The sequence below is a fragment of the Manduca sexta genome, chromosome 23 (assembly GCF_014839805.1).
Source record: "Manduca sexta isolate Smith_Timp_Sample1 chromosome 23, JHU_Msex_v1.0, whole genome shotgun sequence".
Lineage (NCBI taxonomy): Eukaryota > Metazoa > Arthropoda > Insecta > Lepidoptera > Sphingidae > Manduca > Manduca sexta.
Genome location: NC_051137.1, coordinates 2,222,526 through 2,233,230, shown reverse-complemented (window position 1 = coordinate 2,233,230; position 10,705 = coordinate 2,222,526). Strand labels below are relative to the sequence as shown.

The 10,705-nt window shown below is 34.9% G+C and overlaps 1 long non-coding RNA gene across 1 annotated transcript; it reads left to right on the top strand.

The window, feature by feature from the left end:
- Window positions 1-721: 721 nt before the first annotated feature.
- LOC115443801 lies at window positions 722-1,213 on the top strand. The gene is made up of 2 exons (XR_003938651.1): window positions 722-785; window positions 925-1,213. It is a non-coding gene; the product is annotated as an uncharacterized LOC115443801 (long non-coding RNA).
- Window positions 1,214-10,705: the final 9,492 nt, after the last annotated feature.

Below are 10,705 nucleotides of genomic sequence, written 5' to 3'. Positions count from 1 at the left end.
TGAGGACAATAAAAGCCCTAACCTAGTTAACCTACCAGCCTTTCACTAGCAACCTAAGTGATGACTACCCGAAGAAGAAAGGCAAAAAGATACTCCGGGCTTTATTTTTTGTCATCACTTGTCCATTAAATCTTTTATATTATTATTAAATATATTTATTTTTAATAAGTCTTTTGTATACAAAGTTTTTTTAATTATATAAGCTAATACACGCACATCACCGTAAAAATGCGGAGAAAATCCACATAAAAGTATTTAAAAATAACTAAAAATTAAAGAAAAAAAAAAGAACAATAATACTAAAACATTTATAAAAACTATGAAACAGTGTACAGCGTGCATACGCCTACATTTACAAACATAATTTTGTTGTTTTATATTTCATATTGTTTTACATAGATTTAAGATTAGGAAGATAAGTAAGATATGTTTATCTTTAGAACATAAAAACTACATAAAACATGTTTGGTCGAGCAGGCAATTCCAACGGAAGAGTTAAGCATCTATAGAATATAATGATAATATTAATTATTGAAAGACATAGTGCACAAAAAATGATCACGTTGATCGGCACACATGTTTGATGCACTGGTGGTAAATACTCTTGGCCAAATAAGGAAAAATTTCAATATACCACGTTTTAGTGAATGTGCACAGATGTGTTGTGGTCAAACATTGTGGGTATATAAGCTGAGGAGTGACTCCAGTTCCTCACAGACTCATCGTGACTGTACTCTTGTGACTGCACGCTCAACAACAAACCAACAAACATGAAATTTTTCAGGGTGAGTTTTCTTATTACTACCAATACTATATTTTCTTATCAATTTGTTTTTCTACTTTTGTTTTTTTATTATAAAGTATGTAATAGTGATTATACTCGTAAATGTTAGCACATTTGTTAACCTCTTTCCCGCGACACAGGTACTCGGTATGATGGCCGCTCTGCTGCTCGCCGCACAAGTCGCGAGCGCTCAGGAGAATGCAGCCTCTGGTGAAGTAGGCCTCCGTGGACCGGGAAATGAAAAAATCCCAGTAGACTCTAGCGTCTTTAAAGAAGAAGATCTTGATGTAGAACGTAGCGGACCAAGTCCACGCGGTCCGGGACACCAACAATGTCCGGGACACAATAAATGCAATTAGAAATAGAGCAATAATGACTGATAATTTAGAACTTATTTTGAGATACAAATAAATTTAATACTTAATATTACGTCTTGACTTTTCTTTTACTTCTTTTACACCAACGCTTATCATTTACACAAAATATTATTATTCTAAATATTTCTTCTTGTTTACGACTGTCTATTTTCTTACTGATTCATTTGTTAACTTTTGCCTATAACGTTTCCTGTACGAAGGCGGTTATCTGCCATTTGTCGCAATTGCTGCTCCTGGGTAGGATCCTCAAGTATCTGTATCAGTATATAAGTTAACGTAACCAATTTAAAGCCTACTTCAGGATGGAGAGAGTCGAATTGGTACTGAAGAACGTGGTCAACTATTGTTTTTATTTTTGTTGCCTTGGAGATAGAAATCAAACTACTATGGATTTTTCTGACATTGTGTTATGATGCTTATTAGTTTTCAGCGTTCGAGTTTAAATGATTTACGATAACAATATTCTTTTGAGTAAAATTATAAGCTACCGAATGCTTAGAGCAGTAGGTACCCAAATTTAAATGAGCGGTGACGCGCCTTACAAAAAATTCAGTATACTGGCGTCGTAGCCTCTTGTCTAGGCGTCTTCGCCTTTCTATAATCGTTAACGTCTTTAGAAAAATAAGAATATCTACAGGAATGACATAAGTATCACCAGATAACTCTGTCGCTAGTATTCATTCCCATGCATATTTTTTGTTTTCAGCATAAACGATTGTAAGACGGCGTGTTGGCTTCGGCCCCTGGTCTCACCTCTTGTGTATAATGAGAAAAAAAGAAAGAAGAGTTAATATCCAAATTTTTTATAAGTACTTAAGTAATTACATACATATAAGGTGTTCCGATATATTATAACCCGATCTTTAGCTGTTACGATGAAGGTTGTACTTTTTCAATTAAATGTCACTATAGCTTAGCGACCAATAGTTTGGGAAATACTGACCTAGAGAAAAGTATGTCATTGCAAACGTTTATTATTTACGGTCCAGTAATCGGTTTTAAACAATTACATACGTAAAACTCCTATAGCCTTATAATAAAACTTATTGAGTTCCCGGCTTTGGTCGTGTGAGAAATCCTTCCCAGAATAAAATTCCCGCGACATATACTATTCTGGGAAAAAGGTAGACTACGGCCAGGATGAGATCTTTTTACGTGTAAAATTCATCTAAATTCCTTTATCAGTTTTAGCGTTTATTTCTAATCAACATCTCAACATCTCGACTAAAAAATTCGTGATTAATATTAAGTCAAATGGGATCTGAATGTAGACCTAATAAATATAAACTGTTCGATAAATTTGATTAAATTTTGGCATGAAGATAGGGACCCAGTTAGATTTTATTCATATAAATAAGCTTAAAGCGGATGCAACCGCGAACAAAAACTATAGTGGGATATTAAAACAATATCTTATGAAGGTTAGTAAAGTAATATCAGTTCTTGATTGAAAATTGGATTAGAAAGGGCAAGTCCACGCAAGATGTAGGACGTGTTTGGTTCAAGCTGTATTGGACACAATGTTTGTACCAACTCTTCCATGTTGTCTAAAAGAAAGACATTTACTTTACTTGGATAAAAATAATACGCAAATAAGGAAAATAAGTTTTCATAGTATTTATTATTTGAGTATGAGCAACACTTGAAACATCTGTGCTTGGATCAACGTGGTCTACACGTCTTGAGCAAATACGGAAAAATAAAATAAAAATAAGTTACAATATTATCTGTCTACAGTGCTTAAAGATTTTTATTTATTTAATTAATTTTTTTAAGGGTAGTTAACGAAATACACAATGTTATATACGTAATGACTTCTCATGTTTACTTTAGACATTGAAGTAAAACTATTTTTCGGATCTGGGATTGACATGAGATTCTGTTCTACATTTAATTAAATCGGAACCCAAAAGACCGGCTGCCACACTTCAGGACACTGTGAGCTCATTCTGTGTACATAGATCGGACCGTTAACAGCCATTACAATAAAAAAAACATGTATAAGTTTAAAATGTAGGTAGATATTGTAATTTTGACTTTTCGGACGACCAACAACTCAATCCACCCTGTGACCATGGAGGCTGCGGTTTTAGAAATGTCGAGAAAAAATTTTAATATAAAAAACCGCAATAAAGTCTGAAAAATATAGATATTATGTTTCCGAAAAATAAATTTTATTTTAATGTTACATACGATTAAAAAGAAAGAAAATAAAATTATTGGATTAATTTCAATTTGAATAACAGGCAATCAAAACATGCTCTAAGATAAAATAAACAAATTTCAATATAAATAAACATGAGTCTTATCAATAAATCTACCCATATACGTTTTATAAATATAAATTAGTATAACTATTATTATCTGCAATTATGTTATTTCATTAATATTTTCTAAAATAGTTTGAACGAAGATAAAGATTCATGGTAAATATCTAGGTATTTTAGTTTCATCGAAAGCCGAGTGTAGAGAGCTGACAGACGAGGGATGGGAGAGCGCTTTCGCACATTTGTGCGGCAAAGAACTCACGTTATGGCTCCAAGTTTATATTTTTATCCAAACAAAGTGACTCCACTGCACCAGATAGCTAGCGACGTGGGTTCCAGATAAAGTTTCGTCTGACAAGAGATTATCCCTTACAGTCGACACAATTATGCCGGCCTGTTTTAAGAAATGGCAGCGTGTATGAAGCTTTTAAAATTAATATTTAAAAAAAATTACATCCTAAAACAAGTATGTATGCTCGGACAGCGGCAAACACTGGCCCGCCAATCCAACTGCGGCATACCGATATTGTAATTAAACACTAAATTTATAATTCATATTGTTAAGTTTTGTCACATTTCGCTGAATGGACATACAAATAATTTTAAATTATTAGTCGTGTTGGTCAACCGATGTTGCGGTTTCACAATGTAGTGATAATAGAATAATGAAAGAATAATATTATTTTATGAACATAATTATTTGTCTATTGCTGATTTTGATTTTTGTAATGTAAATACTAAGCGGCTGGTTGTGGAACAGATTGCCGAGACGAATGTCTGCCGTTTCAAAACACTGCACACACTCTGACTTTTTTAAAATTATGTGTGTATTGTTTATGAATTATCGCCTGCTTTAACGGTGAAGGAAAACATCGTGAGGATCCTTGCATACCTGAGAAGTTCTTTATAGGAATTTTGAGGGTGTGTGATATCTACCAATCCACACTAGGTTGAGTGGTGAACTAAGGCCTAATCCCTCTCAGTAGTAAAGGAGGCCCGTTTCCAGCAGTGAAACAGTATATACAGGGCTGATATTATTATTACATAAACACTAACCTTGTGCCGTTTGATTGCCTTCGTGAAATCAAGTCGAGTATTGAGACACTAGTCCGTGATAATTGGGTTCTTTAGGTTAAAGATGTTTTTAAAGGTCCCAAGCTCGTAGCGCTCTGGAACTACCGCAAACCAAAGAGATTGCTAGAAAAAAACATCACCTTATACTGAATATTGGTGAATTATTTTCACTCGATGCCAAAGATATAAACATGATTTATATTGAAAAGGTAAGATTATATTAGTGAATAGCAGCAAAAGAGCAATAGGAAATCATGATGTTTTGGATAAAAACAGTTGCACCCGGTGACAGAATAAGTTAGTGTCGCGGATTCATTTACGATTCCTGCTGCACGTTTGCAGGAAAAGAATTTCACGCACGAACAAACTAATTCTCAATAATTAATTCTACGGACTACAGACATTTTTGATGAATATCACTTAGTTATAATTGAGTTGGAACCGCGACAGTCGTGGCTCTTCATGCAATAAATTGGCGCAATGGAAAACAACATTCCCCCTGCGACTCTGGTAATTGTCATTTAATTACCGCGGTGGTGGGGCACGGCAAAAAATAAAGCTTAGAGCCTCTTAATGGCCGCCAATTTTCCGCCCCGTGGTCTCGAAACCGTTTTAACTGAAACATTGTTTTAGTGGCTATTCATTTTGAAAGCGTAAAATATTTTTGCGTCTCGGATTATGTTTGTGGAAAGTTTTGTTCGTGGAGGTGGGAATGAAATTGACAATAATAATATCAGCCCTGTATTATATACTTGCCCACTGCTGAGCACGGGCCTCCTCTACTACTGAGAGGGATTAGGCCTTAGTCCACCACGCTGGCCTAGTGCGGATTGGTAGACTTCACACACCTTCGAAATTCCTATAGAGAACTTCTCAGATGTGCAGGTTTCCTCACTATGTTTTCCTTCACCGTTAAAGCCAACTATAAATTCACAAAGAATACACACATGATTTTAGATAAGTCAGAGGTATGTGCCCTTGGGATTTGAACCTGCGGACATTCGTCTTGGCAGTCCGTTCCACATCCAACTAGGCTATCGCCGCTTTACTAACCTGACAATGCTATGATGGTACGATGCGGGATCTAAAATCAAATAATATTTTTGTAGTATAATGTTAAGAAGCTTAGGAATCAAGGCGTTTATTATAAAGTAGGTTTCTAGTATGACTGAGTTCGTCTGTGTGGTTATTTGTCTATTTCTGCAACAATACGTGTTATTATGTTCTGATCGATATGGTAGCGTACAGGGCATTATTAGACTTAGCATTTAATCATTGTCTTGTTATCTAAGTAATGACTTTGACGTCACAGACTTTTTATCTTATCTATTAAGTTTTACGTGTTAAAAAACGTAATATCTTATGAAATTTAATTTTTAGACAGAGCTCAACAAGACTATTTTGCAATCTTTATTACATCTTATAACGAAAATCCTTATAATTCAATTTTATAATCTTTAATGCTTAAGTCTATGTTATTTCTTTGAACCGGTCTATTTTCGGTTTTAACTTTTGACCGTTCATTGCTTTGATATATCGCCAGACACTATTCAAGTATCTAAGTGCATTTTTACTGTAATATTTTCTGTCTTATAAAGGCCTGTGTGTATTACTTTTTTTCTAAGCCTCTTGTTGTCTCACAAGCTTTGTATTTTAAGCGGATTTTGTCCTTATGTGCACATTAATAATGCCAGTCTAGGTCAGATTCTAGAAAGATTTGCTTTGATTTTTAGATCGGTCAAATGAATGAGTTATTGCAACACATTTTGCCCGAAATTGGATCCTCTTAAGTCACCGGCCTGTCCGAAACTGCTGGTCCTTGCTGGTCATGGGATCCCAGGTCAAGTAAAATCATATTGGGATTTTCTGCTCATTATCAGCATAAATCCTGTAATTTATACTTGATACAGTGACATAGACGCCCTCTATCGTATCGTATCAGAACACTGGCGAATTATAGGTGTCAGTTTAAAGCTGCTGCTATTTTGCTGTTGGTAGGATATATTTTATATCCGCCCTGATAGCGACCGCCGTACACAAGGCGTAAAAATCAACCATAGTGGCCCACGTAAGTGTGTCGCGTTTCGGGATCAGCCTGTGTGTGTCCGCTCCCAACAGGCCGGCATAATTGTGTCGACTGCTGAGGGGTAATCATCTCTTGTCAGTCGACATTCTATTGCACATCACCAATTACCATCAGGTGCAGTGGGGGGTCACTTTGTCGAGCGCGTATAAAAACAAAGTCAATTCATATCATATAACAGTCATTGAAGCTGATAGTAGTGTAATATTGCGATTTATCTATAAGTTTACGGCTACCAAAACATTAGAACCCAAAGTCCCACAATTCCCAACCAATAACCACTAAACCGTGCATTAAAATAACTATCTAGAGATCCTCAATATCAGTTCATGTTTCATAATTTGCCCCAAAGCTTCACGACTTCACAAATGGGCCGGGCAGCGACTATAAATCTGATAAGTAAAGAGGCGCGCCCGTCCGCGATGTAGGACCGACAATGCACAATATACTATTCAACAACTGATTTCAATTTAAAGATATAAGGAAACGAAATGCACTGGTTTGTTTGTTTACGTCCATGCATGAATAAGTGAGGGTTATAATATATAAATATTAGCCGTGTATTATATATTGTCCCACTGCTAGGCACGAGCCTTCTCTACTACTGAGAGGGATTAGGCCTTGGTCAATCACGCTGGCCTAGTGCGGATTGGTAAACTTCAAACACACTCAAAATTCCTATAGAGAATTTGTCAGGTATGCAGGATGTTTTCCTTCACAGTTAAAGCAGGCGATAATTCACAAAGAATACACATGACTTTAGAAAAGTCAGAAGTGCGTGCCTTAGATTTTGAACCTGCGGACATTCGTCTCGGCAGTCGTTTCCACACCCAACTAAGCTACCGAATGAGGGTTGTGGAGTGATTTTTTTTGAAGATGAATATAGCATCCTCAGAATTATGCATATTGTACAAGAGTGCCAAGAAACGACATACAAATGAGTAAAAAAATATATATTAAAAACATAATAGCTAAATAATTTATATGATTGACGTCAGAGTGTAGCGTCATTGAATGATTTTTCATTCTAAGTTGGAGGTAACATGATTGTTATCTGCCAAATATAAATAATTTAAATATACGAGACATTAGTTCATTTGTATATTTATATTTACAATAAAACAAATGCAAAAAAAAATATCCAAAAAATTTGATTTTAGAAGTCTATACCAATGAAAATGGTTTAAAAACAAAAGGAAAATGACTAAATAAAAGCACTAGCGTCAAAAGAAGCGTCGATACAAAACATTTATGAAAGCTTCGAAGAAGTCCGACAACATAATAACAAGTCTACAGCAACCGGAAGTGACATCAAAAATACATGCGCGTATCAAAGGCGGGCGCAATTATAAGCTCCGAGGTGTCTGCGTAGGCCGTTCTTTAGCTTTCTTTGTACGCGTCTTGAATCTACAGGGTGCTTTGCATTTTTCGGATGTACAGGGTGTTTATATTTGAGTGGAATTGGAAATTTCTAAACTCGAAAAAAAATGTGGTATTTTAGATTCGTTGCGTATTGCACTTAAGGTTTTGTCTTTTTTTATTAAATAGATATATTTAAAAAAAAAGATACTTTTACTTGTTTTCAAGTTTAAATAGAGTAATGCAGGTACTATACAATTTTATAGTAATAATAAAAAAATTAAAAAGTAAATATATACCCGTTTAAAGGCGGTATCAAAACAGGTTGTTAAATGTGTCGGTAATTAATATTTAAAGTATTGATAATGAAGAATATCTTAGGAACTAGTTATCTCTATCGCACACTCGCACTTTAACGGTAGAGACGTTTTCTTCATTTGAATATAACCCTTCCATATTATCACATCTAACACGCAGAAGGCCTCCGGTTCGATCTCGGGCGGAAACACTGTTTTTGAACATTCTCTACGATATTTTCAAAATTGAGATTTTTTGATTACCTGATTTTTTTATCTCTTTTTGTTTATATTTGCTATTATTACTCGACATTGGCAATAACATAAGACTACGAATAATATTATGTCTTTTGATATTGCCAATATCATAAGACTTGTTTATTTTATTTCCATTTTTTTTATAAACATTTTTATTTTTAATAATCTGAATAACATAATATAGCAACTATTTTAGAAACACTCAAACATAATAAATTGCTTTTGCAGCCAGACTAAATGTTTAACTGGCCATTAAAAATGAATAAAGCAGTTTGAATATTCCGTTTGAACACGGAATTGGTTCATATCGGGGCCGATAGTCAATGTAACTAAATAATGTATTAATTTGTAACGTTTATAATTATTATATACTTACATAAAATATACGTTGCCTTCCTGCCTCCCCTTTGATAAAACATGCGTGACGGTAATGTGTATATTACTGCCAAAGCGTCGCATACGTAACAAAGCATATATACTTGTATTTTTATTCTGTTGAACAAAGCAATAAACCAGTATTTTTATTCTGTCGTAGAAAACGTTAATGAGTCCGTCCAATGATGAAAACAGTATAAAAATTTGTTCGACGGTTTGTGAGTTTATCGCGTTCAAAGAGACGCAGCAAGGTGACTTTGTATACGTAGTACCAGAGTTAAGGTAGGGTTAAGAATGAAAATTCATTTCATACTTCTTGATTTACGTTCAAACAGATAAAGTAAGGTGACTTTGTTGTATATATCTAGTGATAGGTGTTAGGATATATTTCTTAATAGAAGCCGTAAGGTATATCATGGTAAGTAGTCTTAAAAATATTTATTTAATTAAGCAACAATTAAGATATTTCATGCAACAACATGGAATTAATTTTTTAGGTTAACTTCAACGCCATATTTTGGACCAAACATTTGCCTACACAAGCCAAACCTTCCAGCTCGACAGAGGCTGTCAATATAACCAAATCCCGATATAAACTCGATGTTTCAACCTAATTACCGTCTCAGTGTATCTCGCCAGATAAAACCATGTTAATTAAAGCTACGCTGCTGTCGTTTAATCAAATTCGGCCGTGCGTGGCGACTTGTGATTACACAATCCGACTTGTGAGTGACGTAGATAATAACTTGTGAGGTTTTTATATGTAATCAGCTTTTATGGTGGATTGGAGAAGGATAATTATAAAAGAATTTGCGTTAATTAATTAATTAGGTGTATTTTCAAGTTATTGTGTTTAAATATTCTTTTGAAGTACAAGCCAATAAGACCCAACTGCACTTGATAATAAGTGGAGTTATTGTGTATATGTAGAGGTGTTTCTCGCTTGTTGACACAATTGTTTCGATGTGTGCATGTTAATGATAATGTTTTTGAAATATCATTGTTATATAAAAGGCCAATAAGACTGTTTATTGTTTGTAAGTTTTCTTTAATTAAAATATTATTCCGTGAGATTTTCCCACTAATAAGGTTTCATATTGTATTCTTTTTTCTTTATGGGCACGGGAAAGTGACCCCACTGCACCTAATGGGAAGGGGGGGGGGGGTTCCAATAAAGATGAGTGATGATTATCCCTAGACAGCTAACACAATTATGCCGGCCTGTTGGAACCGGATATACAAAAGCTGATCCCGAAACGCGACATACTTACATGGGCCACTATGGCCGGTTTTAAGACTGTGTATGGTGCATTGACGAAAGGTCCATATAACTCCATTTCTGCCGGCTTCCCTTTATATAGAATTTCTGTAGAATCTATCATCAGAACGAGATGCAGATCGCATTAATACAAATAACCTACATGTTGGGTTCCTTTAAGCCAAATATCGCATTTTACCACTGGTACGGTAGTCGCTATGTGGGCGGATATAAAATAAATCCTACCACCAACAACATAAAGCATATATTCTGATGATCAACACTCACTATCAACAACAACTACAAAATAAATTCCACCCAAGTCCTAACAACATAATCGGAGGTAAACGCGGCCTTTACAAATATTTTTTTAACATCAGCCGATAAATACCGAATGCGTTCTACATAAACTGTACTGAAATTAGCATAAACGTTTTATCGGCAACAGCTAGGGTTGACTCGTTGTGGTTTCTTTTGACGTGGACTTTGATATTTATGAAATGATGTTTGAGTTTTGATATTTTTAGTAATATTATTTACGTTTATTGAGAATTAGGTTTAGCCTGTTGCTCTG